Here is a 14189-nt window from a genome sequence, read left to right on the forward strand (position 1 = left end):
AAATATTCTCATCATTATGCAAAGTGCTTTAGGCCGGAACATAACACTGACTGATATTTTCAAAAGAAGCCACCACTTCGGAGTTGTACTACGCATTGGGTAGTTAACTAGGAAGAAGGTCAGCTTTGCTAACAGTATACAGTATCTAACAGTATACAGTATCTAACAGTATAGCAACATCGTAATATACTAGAAAAACTTGATTTTGAAAGATACATCTTTCTCTTTGTTTTCCCTTAAGTTACTGCTTATTCAACTACAATTTGGGAATCCAGAGTAGTTTAGCTTAACTATGGCAAGACACAGCAACTCTTTGCCAGGCACACTAAATTATACCATAAATTGCTGAGGGATTTAGATTTAAACTTATACACTGATTGATAGACATCAATTTTCAGAATGTGCATGCGCTTTGTGTTTGCTTCAAAATGTAGAACAATGGGACTATGGGATCAGGGAATAGACAACGCTTACTCTTTCTGCGATCAAGGGTAAATAGCCCAATGATGCTTAAGAATTTGATAACAAAGTCAATTTTAGCAGACGCTAGCATGTTAAGTTTGATAAGGTTTTCTGAATATTGAGGAAAATCTTGACTACAGCCCTCTAACTATTTTGTAATAGAGGGATATATCATAACCAATAAAAATAGACACATATTGGTAGAGTGGTGGTGTGTGTGTGTGGGGGGTGGGGGGTGGGGGGGGAGATATCAGAGCATTTTCCATCTCCGGATTCAAGTGATCTATGTCTTTTCAGACAGTACAATGAAATATGTTAGTTTTCTTTTTATGGAAGAGAATATAGAAATGCAGTACATTGCCTATGCAAATAATACAGTATAAAATATTAGGTTCCACCCCTTTCAGTAACATAAACAAAATAAAGAACTCTGTGTAGTTGATGCTCTGAAGCACAGTCATCATGGGCCGACCTCACAATAATAGACAGTACGCCCAGGAGCGAGCATTACTAAGTTCTTGGCTGTTGACTGAATGAAAGAAGGATGGGGATAAACATAAGATGGCATTTATGTTTTAAAAAAGCAAACACTTGATTTGTCTGACAATGCTGCAACAAGCAAGCAGTGCATACAAATCTGTGTCTTTGAAAGCAGGCCTAAAGAGAGTGGGCGGATTTTCTACGAGCAGTTATATGAGAACAGCACATAAAGAAGAAATAGCCCATTTGTCAAAAAAAACTCAAATTGAAGTGGAAAATCATGGATCTTGTTGGAGCAGCATCCACAACATGTTCAATGTTCATGTAAATAAAAATGGAACATGACTTCTGAAGATCTGAACATTGTTAACAGTCAAATTAAATAGAATTGTCTCGAATGTCATGATTTGCGACACATCGTAGGACACGTAAATATAAACATCAGCATATGTACATATATGTTCTATTCAATGTGTATCTATTTTCACGACATCTCCAGAGGAAGTGTCCACCACAATAAAATCAGGGTTTAAACTTTGGTTAAGTAATATAGTCAAGGCTAGGTTTAAAAAAATATATATAACACACTTCCATGTTACTTTGCATACAGTTAACTTCAAATGGATCGAGGTTTGCGTCAACAAAGCAGCTGATCAATTCTATCACTAACATAATACAATTTGCATCGTAGGGAAAACCCTTTGTGTCACTTCGGTAGATCATTCTGTGTGAGTGTGTGTGTGTGTGTGTGTGTGCATGAGCGAGTGCGTGTGTACGTGTGTGCGTACCTGACATCTTTTGTGTTTGAGAGTGTGTGACCAGATGCTTACAGTATGTGAAAAATAGAGGAGAAAAATAATCAGATATGTTTCATGTATATTGAGTCATTTTGTCTAATTTTTGACTCCATACTCCTTTCTGAATTGGAATATGGTTGTCATAACATGATGTTGTGAATTGAAAGACATTGTAGCTGGTAGCTGAGCGAGCAGCTCCGCCTCAAGCCAGCCTTATTTTGGTTGACAATACGAAACGAGATAAAAATAGATTGACTCATTCTGCTGGCTGCAAGCAAGAAGAGAGCAGCTCCACCATTTGGTTATCAATGACACCTACAAAGCAGACCCAACTAAAACATTGTCGACATTACAACCAAACAATTTTTCTCTATCTTATTAAAATATTCACATCTCTTCCTTACAAGACACTGTTTCACACATAATGAAAAACATATTTGAACTCGGATAAGTCTCTAGTTTCATCACTTCATATATAGGTATATATGTAATAATTAAGGCAATCATTTGGGACATGACTTACTCATTTCCCTGCCTCCAGGTTTACTAGGAAAGATTTTCGTTCCTTGTGCACTCCGTATAGTGTCCCAATGTCTAATTTGTCCATTCAAACTTCCGATGTCCGATCGCTGGGTTCACTCTTGCAGTAGATCTGTGGTTATCGATGTCCGTTGTCTCACCCCAGATGACCAGTCATAATATTTGCTCTTTCTCTGACAATTCCAAGAGTACCAGCCAGCACATCCTCTCCTAAGCCATCAACTGACAGCACTGTAACAAAAGATAAACAGGACATGAATACCAGGTTATCATTCCAGGTTATCTTCAAATGCCAGGTTATCGTCCCCAAGTTATTGTTCAAGGTTATCTACAGATACCAGGTTATCGGGGACCATTCCAGGTTATTTATGAATAGCAGGTTATCATTCAAAGTTATCTACAAATACCAGGTTATCAAAGACCATTCCAGGGTATCTATAAATACCAGGTTATCGTTCCAGTTATCTATAAAGACCAAGTTATCATTAAGGTTATCATGACAGGTTATTTATGGGTACCAGGGTATCATTACAGGGTATCTAATGCCAGGTTATCATTCCATGTTATCTACAAATACCAGCTTATCATTCCAGGTTATCAATACAGCATATACAATATCTATCAGGTTAGCAGGTGGTGTCAGCGTTTATGAACATGAAACCATTCCCGTATTAGAATCTCATGGGTACCAATACACTGCAGTCTCTTCTTTATTAAGGTCCAGTGGAATATCTACAGCATACCACAACAGATAACAATCGCCCTAGCTCAGCCATTAAGTCTGAGTTATTGGGTCCCTGACACGCTTTTTGCACGCAGTTCAGCTCGGGGCCAAACACCTCGTGTAGTTCCAAAACATTAACCTGGACTGCCAGTGCTAGGGGTGGGAACTGGAGGCCAACATGGAGGGGTGTGTCGTGTAGTTCCAAAGCATTAACCTGGACTGCCAGTGCTAGGGGTGGGAACTGGAGGCCAACATGGAGGGGTGTGTCGTGGCATCCTGCCGCCGTCAGTTCCACTACTGGTGAACCTCATGCTCCCTCTGAGGCTCGGGCCTCATTGGGAAAATAAACCCAGATTTAAACATTTGGATCGATGAAATGTATTAAAAGGTATTTTTTATTGCCCAGAGCATATTGTGAACATGGACACGTCTCGTAATATCTATATATGAGACATTGAATGAATTAGCAGTACAATTCCATAGCTTTTCTCGTCCTTTTCTGTGTAATGTAAATGTACCTAATTTCATGTGTATTTATTTGATAGTAAAGACGTTCTCAATTCAAGACAGCCCTCTTCTTTGAATGAAATAGCTGGTGTTTCAGTATATCAGCAATTGCAGGATTCCCAGATTTCTCACACCATCTAGGGCCTAGACCCAGACGTTCTGTGTTAACTCCAAGCTATGTCAGAGACGAGGCAACTACAACTGTCTTACTGAGTGGTTGTGTTGTGAACGGTCAGGTTCAAGGAGAGTCATGTCTGTCCTTAGGTTGCTCTCCGAAATAACTGAATTAGCATTGCATTTATGTGACATGTCCGGCTGTCTCATTTTACAACACTGAAGCCAGAACAACTAAGTAGAAATAGGCTCCCATATTGACACATACAGACATTACATGAAACTCCTTCACATACTTCTGCTGCATTTTGTTGAATTCAGGTGTCAACAATCAACATTCGTTAGCTTTTAATAAGTGAAACATACAGTAAGCTTTATGGCACAGAGTGCAGTTTTAAAATGTTTGGGGTCACAGAAATGTCCTATTTTTTAAAAAGAAAAGCACATCTTTTGTCCATTAAAATAACATCAAATTGGTCAGAAATACAGTGTCGACATTGTTAATGTTGTAAATGGCTATTGTAGCTGGAAACGGCAGATTTTTTATGGAATATCTACATAGGCGTACAGAGGCCCATTACAAGCAACCATCACTCCTGTGTTCCAATGGCACACTGTGTTAGCTAATCCAAGTTGATCATTTTAAAAGACTAATTGATCATCAGAAAACCCTTTTGCAATTATGTTGGCACAGCTGAAAACTGTGCTGATTAAAGAAGCAAAAAACTGTCCTTCTTTAGACTAGTTGAGTATCTGGAGTGTCAGCATTTTGTGGGTTCGATTACAGGCTCAAAATGGCCAGAAACAAAGTACTTTCTTCTGAAACTCGTCAGTCTATTCTTGTTCTGAGAAATTAAGGGTATTCCATGCGAGAAATTGCCAAGAAACTGAAGATCTGGTACAACACTGTGTACTACTCCCTTCATAGAACAGCGCAAACTGGCTCTAGGAGTAGAACATAGAACGTAGGAACATAGAACGTAGGAACATATGAGTAGCAAAAGGGCAAGCTTTTCACAGGTTGCACACTAGCTAGTGTAAATTATACAATGGATTATACAGTATCTCCCCTGTCTATACCTAAGAAGGCACAACTTTCAAATGTATACAATGGTTAAACATGCCATTATAATGATTTTCATGAGTTTTATGAGTGTATTCACTATTGTTTATGTGTCTCAAATCTTCAATACTGCCACAGGAGTTAGCGTAAATTAAAAGTGGAAATCCCAGTCTCAATTGAGCTAATTGTGCATCCACAATGCTATACCATCATTGTTGATGACAACACTTAAAACTATTCCCCTGAATAGGTAGAGGAGAGGGAACGTAAACCTCTGACATTATAGACTACTTTGTATTTTTCTCTGTGTTCCTTAAGTGTTGTATGTGACAAACCGATGCTGGCACTAACGCCGCACTCAATGAGCTGCATATGGCCTAAAGCAAACAAGAAAATGCACATCCAGAGGCGACGCCTCTCGTGGCCGGTGATTTTAAGGCATGGAAACTAACATTTGTTTTACCAGCATGTCATCTGTGCAACTAGAGGTGACAAAACTCTAGATCACCTTTACTCCACACACACAGAAAAGCATACAAGGCTCTCCCTCCCTTTGGCAAATCTGACCATAACTCTATCCTCCCGTTTCCTGCATGCAAGTAAAATCTCAAAAAGGAAGTACCAGTGACCTCTTCTGTGCTGGAGATTATAACAAACATAAGATGTTCAGAAGTGGTACAGAACAGTGAAGCAGATGCTAAGCAACAGGACATCATGGGTTTGGGACATGGTCCTAGGGCTCAGGTCAGCACAGACTGGAATATGTTCCGGGATTCATCCGATAGCATTTTAGGAGTTTACAACATCAGTCACCTGCTTCATTAATGCTTCATTAAGTGTATCAACGACGTAGTCCCCATAGTGACAGTATGTACATATCCCAACCAGAAGCCATGGATTACAGGCAACATACACACTGAGCTAAAGGCTAGAGCTGCCACTTTCAAGGTGTGGGACACTAATCCGGACGCTTATAAGATATCCTGCTACGCCCTCCGACAAACCATCAAACAGGCCAGCTTCTACCCCCAAGCCATCAATTCGGGACCAAGATCGTATTCAACTACAATGGCTCTGAAGCTCGTCGGATGTGGCAGGGCTTGCAAATTACCACGGATTACAAATAAAAACCCAGCTGCGAGCTGTCCATTGACGCAAGCCTACCAACGAGCTAAAAGGATTCTATGCTCGCTTCAAGGCTAGCAACACTGAATCATGCATGAGGACACCAGCTGTTCCAGACGAATGTGTGAACACCCTTTCCATAGTCGATGTAAGAAAGATCTTTAAAAAAGGTTAACATTCACAAGGTCAGACGGATTACCAAAACGTGTACTCAGAGCATGTGCTGGCCAGTTGGCTAGTGTCTTCAGTTACATTCTCAAACTCTCCCTGAGCCAGTCTGTAATACCTACATGTTTCAATCAGACCACCATAGTCCCTGTGCCCAAGAACACCAAGGTAACCTGTCTAAATGACTATCGCAGTGTAGCACTCACATCTGTAGCCATGAAATGCTTTGAAAGGCTGATAACGGCTCACATCAACACCAACATCCCAGACACCCTGGACCCACTCCAGTTCACATACTGCCCCAACAGATCCAACGATAATACAATCTCTGTTGCACTCCACACTGCCCTTTCCCACCTGGACAAAAGGAACACCGACATGAGAATGCTGTTCATTGACTACATCTCAGCGTTTAACACCATTGCGCCCTCCAAGCTCACCACTAAGTTGCCTCCCTCTGCAATTGGATCCTGGACTTCCTGACGGGTTGAGCCCAGATGGTGAGGGTAGGCAACAACATGCTGACCCTCAACACGGGGGCCCCTCAGGGGTGCGTGCTTAGTCCTCTCCTATACTCCCTGTTCACTCACAACTCCATGGCCGCGCACGACTCCAACACCATCATTAAGTTTGCAAAGGACACGACTGTGGTAAGTCTGATCACCGACGACGATGAGACAGGGAGGACGTCAGAGACCTGGTAGTGTGGTGCCAGGACAACAACCTTTCCCGCAACATCATCAAGACAAAGGAGCTGATCGTGGATTACAGGAAATGGAGGGGCAAGCATGCCCCTATCCACATCGACGGGCTGTAGTGGAGCCGTTTGAGAGCTTCAAATTCCTTGGCATCACTAAGAAATGATCATGGTCCACACACACCAACACAGTTGTGAAGAAGGGACAACCATGCCTTTTCCCCCTCAGGAGGCTGAAAATATTTGGCATGGGCCCTCAGATCCTTAAAATGTTCTTTGGCTGCACCTTTGAGAGCATTTGGACTGTTGTTGTGGCAACTGCCTGGAATCCGACCGCAAGGCGCTACAGAAGGTAGTGCGGACAGCACAGTACATCACTGGGGCCGAGCTCCCTGCCATCCAAGCTCCCTGCACCAATACAACAAGTCTGGAACCAACAGGAGCCTGAACAGCTTCTACCTCCAAGCCATATAATTACTAAATAGTCCGGGTAGCTAACGGTTAACTCTTTAACTATCTGCATGGACCCTTTTTGGACTAACTATTTTGGCTCATCATATGCGCTACTGTTACTGTTTATTATCTCTGGCCTAAATACTTTTTTGCCCCACTGTATCTACCTCAATTACCTCGTACCCTTGCACATCGACTCGGTACTGGTACCCTGTGTATATAGCCACGTTATCATTACTCATTGTGTATTTATTCCTCGTGTTAACATTTGTCTATTTTTCTCTCTCTCTGCATTGTTGGGTAGGGCCTGTAAGTAAGCATTTCACTTACAAAGCATCTGATAAATACAATTTGATTTGATTTGAAACATATGTAATAAATGATGATCAAATATGCCAATAAATGTGAGGAGCAACATATATCTCTGACTGGACTTCCCCTTTAAGGGTTCCCTTTACATTTTGTTGAAAAGGAGACTAACTCTTTATTTGCAGTAAGTACAGGACTGAAGGAGACTAACGAAGGAAATGAAGGGCTAAAATACCTATCGTCAGTCCCTTTACTCTGACAGAGATTGATATGAATATTTTGCCAAGGGCACAAGGTCAAACAGGAGCCTATCAGCATGCAAAGAGGGGTGGATCGGTATGCTCAACGACTTCAGAACCAAAGCTGATGCCATAAATATATCCTTAAGCACAATACCACAAATTCCACTTTGGTAACAGTTTACTTAAAACCTGCAGATATATTGCATTATGATGCAGTTATTTGTTTTGTGTTTTCTTTTTGATTTGTCACTTGATTTATTCTTGTTTTTATTTTATTCTGATGTTTCTCCCCTGTGTACTGCTTGTCTGTACTGCTTCTACGTTGCCTTATACTTTATACAGGATAATTGCTCACAAAAAAATATGCCGTTATCATGAGCATGAATGACCCCACTTAAATCTATCATAATCATCTCATAATAAACCACATTAAATACCAGCCTGGTATAGGAGTAATCATTTCAGAAGTTCAAACTTCAAATATGAGACATTTTAAACTATTGGCATGTGTTTTATGATACAAGCTAACTTCCAAACATAGCTTTCCAAGGAACGATGTAACCGCAGTAACACTGTAGCAGCTCCTTTTTAAATTGCTGTGGAAAAGGCCATGCTTGGGCTCTCTTCGAGCTGCAGCACTATCACACAAACTGCTCCAAATAACAATAATAAAAAAGGAAAAAAGCATTTCCTGGCCAGAGGAAAATCAAATAATGGCTTAAAAGAATGTTTTCCCTGTGACATTTCATTCACAACATTACTTCCTACTTTTGGGAATCTGCAACACCAACAACATTATTCTCTGATGTTTCACCGGAGAATAAGTTGAAACATTGTTTGTCAAGGTCCTTTGCTGTTGTTCTGGGATTGATTTGCACTTTTCGCACCAAGGTACGTTCATCTCTAGGAGACAGAACGCGTCTCCTTCCTGAGCAGTATGATGGCTGTGTGGTCCCATGGTGTTTATTCTTGCATACTATTGTTTTTACAGATGAACGTGGTACCTTCAGGCATTTGGAAATTGCTCCCAAGGATGAACCAGACTTGTGGAGGTCTACAATTTGTTTTCTGAGGTCTTGGCTAATTTATTTTGATTTCCCTATGATGTCAAGCAAAGAGGCACTGAGTTTGAAGGTAGGCCTTGAAATACATCCACAGGTAAACTTCCAATTGACTCAAATGATGTCAATTAGACTATCAGAAGCTTCTAAAGCCATGACATAATTTTCTGGAATTTTCCAAGCTGTTCAAAGGCACAGTCAACTTAGTGTATGCAAACTTCTGACCCACTGGACTTGTGATACAGTGAATTATAAGTGAAGTAATCTGTCTGTAAACAATTGTTGGAAAAATGACTTGTGTCATGCACAAAGTAGATGTCCTTACCGACTTGCCAAAACTAGTTTGTCAACAAGACATTTGCGGAGTGGTTAAAAAACGAGTTTTAATGACTCCAACCTCTGACTTCAACTGTAGTAATGTACCTGATCTATCCTACTCAGCTCCAGCACCGAGGTCTGTGTGTGCCAAGAAGGGCGCAGTGACATCCAGACGATAGAACCTCCCAAAGGTGTGATGGGAAGCCCAACTAGCCGCCAAACAAATCTCAGAGATGGAGATACCCCTGAACAGTGTCCATGGCGTAGCAATTTCTCTAGTGGAAAGCGCCTTGACACCCAGGGGAGACTGCAGTCCCTGACAACTGTAGGCCTTGGTGATAGCCTCCACTACCCAGGGGGAAAGGCGTTGTTTGGAGAAAGCCCTACCCTGAGCATGTTTGGTAAAGCAAACTAACAGTTGGTCACACCCCCGGAATGGCCTCATCCTGTCCATGTCGATGTGCAGGGTTTACAGTGGACACAATGTGTACAGGCGCCGCTGCTCTGGGGAAGAGAATAGCAGCGGATAGAAGGGAAAGAGATTAATGGCTTGACTACTATATGTCATTTAGGGCATATTGTAACCTTGGAGTAGTTGTGGGAAAAACTGAGCGCGCGAAGGATGAACTGAGAGCACATGAAGGTTGCAAATGTGCTCAGTGGCCACGGTGAACAACAGTACCATCTTATAAGATAGAGTCTTAAAACTTCTTCGGGATCAGTGTCCCTTACACGATACGGTTGAGCTAATGTAGGCTAATGCGATTAGCACGAGGTTGTAAGCAACAAGAACATTTCCCAGGACATAGACATATCTGATATTGGCAGAAAGCTTAAAGTCTTGTTAATCTAACTGCACTGTCCAATTTACAGCTACTACAGTGAAAGAATACCATGCTATTGTTTGAGGAGAGTGCACAATTAATATACAAGTTAGGCATATTTGGGCAGTCTTGATACATTTTTTTTTACAGAAATGCAATGGCTCATTGGATAAGTCTAAAACTTTGCACATACACCGCTGCCATCTAGTTGCCAAAATCGAAATTGCACCCCTGCTGGAATAATACATTATGGCCTTTCTCTTGCATTTAAAAAATTATGGTACGAAAAAATACAAAAGTTTTTGAACGGTGTTTTTTTTCTTTGTCTTATCTTTTACCAGATCTATTGTGTTATTTCTCCTACATTCCTTTCACATTTCCACAAACTCAAAATGTTTCCTTATAAATGGTACCAAGAATATGCATATCCTTGCTTCAGGGCCTGAGCTACAGGCAGTTAGATTTGGGTATATCACTTTAGGTGAAAATTGAAAAAAAGGAGGGGGCTCCTTAAGAGGTTGATGCACCATCTCCAGGGGTTCAAAACCAGCTGCAAGTGGCTTGGAGACCGGATGGATACCTTTATAAAACAACGAACCAGGCGGTGAGTCCCAGGGAGTGAGGGTCAGGCCCATGGGAGGAAAGGCTATTTGCAAATAAATTCTCGTTCTGAACTTCTCATGCGAGTGGGACGGGTGTGGCTTCGTGACAATGATCACAAGAGCAGCTGCTCGCAGATTTAACAGCTCCAACGTAGTTATACCTTCGACACCGCCAATGCGTCAAATGAATCAACAATAATCTTTGGGGCCATACTTGCGAACATTAGAAATAGTTGAAGTTTAAACCTTTTATCCGTCTCAAAATGCGCATCAGCCAATTAACGTCATTGACGTAGTTGCATGTGTGATCACACACAACGAAATATGCACATTTTCCCACCAGTGGTGTGTTTACAACAAACTGACTTGTTGCGGATAAAAAAAACTGTGTGATGACGTGGTGCACACAAAATGTACTTTTTCTCTTAAGTTTTAATGTACCGAATGAAACTTCAATGTATTTATGTTGCATTTTGAACTCTACCGTTAGTTTTGTCACAAACTGTTGCGTTAAACAGCAAATGTGCCTGCTCTGGTCTTGTCACGTGTGCTCTAGCCAACAGCTGGCAGATACAGTGTGGGTAGACTGTGCGGATAAGCTGGTGTACATGATGAGATTATTATGGATAAAAGCGAGAATATTTGTATTTGTCAAATGGCAGTCAAGCATCGATCATCATGTCACCAGAATAAGACCCTCAATATATATTGGAAAAAAACATCAAGATCACTGTGCACTTTCACCAGCCTGTAAATTTTATCATAATTTATTTCATCTGTAGCCTAATAAACTGCATGCTTTCCTGAGTCGTAGTGGGAAAATCACACACCAAGTTTACCTCGATATGATGGTTATCGTTTCCACCGCCATTTATTGCATGATTCATTTTATTGACACATAAAGATCCCACCTTGTCGAATGAACAAAATTATCTGTTGGCATTTATAAATCTGTAACGAAATGTTCTGTTTCCATCACAGTTGTCATAATTTTTTAAATAAATCATGTATAGTAACCCTAGGTGTAAAATAGTAAATAATGGCTACTTCTCAGAAAGTTTTAAACTGTCAAGAGGAGTAAAACAAGGTTGTCCACAATCGGAAGATCTATTTATTATGGCCACCGTAATGTTAGCTTTTAAGATCCAACAATAATATCAAGGGATTAGAAATACAGGGCTTAAAAACAAAAGTGTCATTGTATGCTGATGAATCATGTTTTCTTTTAGATCCACAATTTGGATCCCTCCACAGCCTCATAGACGATCTAGATAATTTTTCTAACCTCTCTGGATTACAACCAAATTATCAAATCAAATTGTATTTGTCACATGCACCCTGTAGACAGGTGTAGACCTTATAATGAAATGCTTACTTACAAGCCCTTAACCGACAATACAGTTTTAAGAAAAATGCCTAAAAAAAAGAAATAAAAGTAACAAGTATGACTAGGGTGGCTAGTCTTAATTGTTAGGGCCTTCCTCTGATACTGCCTGGTATAGAGGTCCTGGATGGCAGGAAGCTTGGCCCCAGTGATGTACTGGGGGAGCCGTACACACTACCCTCTGTAGTGCCTTACGGTTGGAGGCCGAGCAATTGCCATACCAGGCAGTGATGCAACCCGTCAGGATGCTCTCGATGGTGCAGCTGTAGAATCTTTTCAGGATCTGAGGACCCATGCCAAATCTTTTCAGTCTCCGGAAGGGGAATAGGTTTTGTCATGCCCTCTTCACGACTGTCTTGTTGTGCTTGGACCATGTTAGTTTGTTGATGATGTGGACGCCAAGGAACTTGAAGATCTCATCCAGCGCCACTACAGCCCCGTAGATGAGAATGGGGGAGTGCTCAGTCTTCCTTTTCCTGTAGTCCACAATCATCTCCTTTGTCTTGATCACGTTGAGGGAGAGGTTGTTGTCCTTGCATCACACGGTCCTCCCTATAGGCTGTCTCATCGTTGTCAGTGATCAGGCCTACCACTGATGTGTCGTCTGCAAACTTAATGATGGTGTTGGAGTCGTGCCTGGCCGTGCAGTCATGAGTGAACAGGGAGTACAGGATGGCCTTGTAAATGTTGACCTGCTTTACTCACATCGGCTGCGGAGAGCGTGATCACACAGTCGTCCGGAACAGCTGATGCTCTCATGCATGTTTCAGTGTTACTTGCCTCGAAGCGAGCATAGAAGTCATTTAGCTCGTCTGGTATAGTAGGCTTGTGTCACTGAGCAGCTCTCGGCTGTGCTTACCTTTGTAGTCTGTAATAGTTTGCAAGCCCTGCCACATCCGACGAGCGTCGGAGCAAGTGTAGTACGATTCGATCTAAGGCCTGTATTGACGCTTTGCCTGTTTGATGGTTTGTCGGAGGGAATAGCGGGATTTCTTATAAGCTTCCCGGGTTAGAGTCCCACTCCTTGAAAGAGGCAGCTCTACCGTTTAGCTCAGCACGGATGTTGCCTGTAATCCATGGCTTCTGGTTGGGGTATGTACGTACAGTCACTGTGGGGACGACATCATCGATGCACTCATTGATGAAGCCAGTGACTGATGTGGTGTACTCGTCAATGCCATCAGAAGAATCCCGGAACATATTCCAGTCTGTGCTAGCAAAACAGTCCTGTAGCTTAGCATCTACTTCATCTGACCACTTTTGACCAAGTCACTGGTGCTTCCTGCTTTAATTTTGCATGTAAGCAGGAATCAGGAGGATATAATTATGGTCAGATTGCCAAATGGAGGGCAAGGGAGAGCTTTGTACGTGTCTCTGTGTGTGGAGTAAAGTTGGTCTAGAGTTTTTCCCTCTGGTTGCACATTTAACGTGCTGGTAGAAATGAGGTAAAAAGTTTCCCTATATTAAAGTCCCAGGCCACTAGGAGCGCCGCCTCTGGATGAGTGTTTCCCTGTTTGCTTATGGCGGTATATAGCTCATTGAGTGCAGTCTTAGTGCCAGCATCGGTTTGTGGTGGTAAATAGACAGCTACAAATAACTCTCTAGGTAGATAGTGTGGTCTACAGCTTATCATGAAATACACTACCTCAGGTGAGCAAAACCTTCCTTAGATATCGTGCACCAGCTGTTGTTTACAAATATACATAGACCGCCACCCCGTGTCTTACCAGAGGCTGCTGTTCTATCCTGCCGGTACAGTGTATAACCCTCCAGCTGTAAGTTATTCATATCGTTTGGCCACAACTCGGTGAAACATAAGATATTACAGTTTTTAATGTCCTGTTGGTAGGATATACATGCTTTTAGTTTGTCCATTTTATTATCCAGCGATTGTACGTTGGCCAATAGTACCAATGGCAAAGGCAGATTAGCCACTCGTCGCTTGATCCTCACATGGCACCCCAATCTCCTTCCGTAAAACCTCCATCTCTTTCTCCTGCGAATGACGGGGATGAGGGCCTGTTCGGGTGTATGGAGTAAATCCCTCACAAAATAGCACAGTTGGTTGAGAGCCCATAAAACAGCAGCTATCCTCTACGCCGCCATTATTAATTATGATGTGTACTACTATATTACGTATTGGATCACGACAAAATACAATGTTTACATTACCATGTAGTTTACCAATAAAATTATCTGATGGTGATGTGGATATACTCGGTATACATATCCCAAAATAAATAAATGATCTCACTCCAATCCATTTTAATAGAAAGTTAGCAGAAATTGATAAGATCTTGCTACCATGGAAAGGCAAAT

General features: G+C 41.6%; 1 protein-coding gene across 1 annotated transcript in view; it reads right to left on the reverse strand.

Annotated features, from left to right (window-relative positions):
• Window positions 1–691: 691 nt before the first annotated feature.
• Window positions 692–14189, reverse strand: part of LOC112232280 (potassium voltage-gated channel subfamily A member 1-like) — a 33309-nt gene continuing 19811 nt past the window's right edge. The window contains exon 3 of the mRNA XM_024399198.2: window positions 692–2510. The gene's annotated coding sequence lies outside the window, so the exon portion shown is untranslated. The remainder of the gene's footprint in view (window positions 2511–14189) is intronic.

This window comes from Oncorhynchus tshawytscha, linkage group LG12 (assembly GCF_018296145.1).
Source record: "Oncorhynchus tshawytscha isolate Ot180627B linkage group LG12, Otsh_v2.0, whole genome shotgun sequence".
Lineage (NCBI taxonomy): Eukaryota > Metazoa > Chordata > Actinopteri > Salmoniformes > Salmonidae > Oncorhynchus > Oncorhynchus tshawytscha.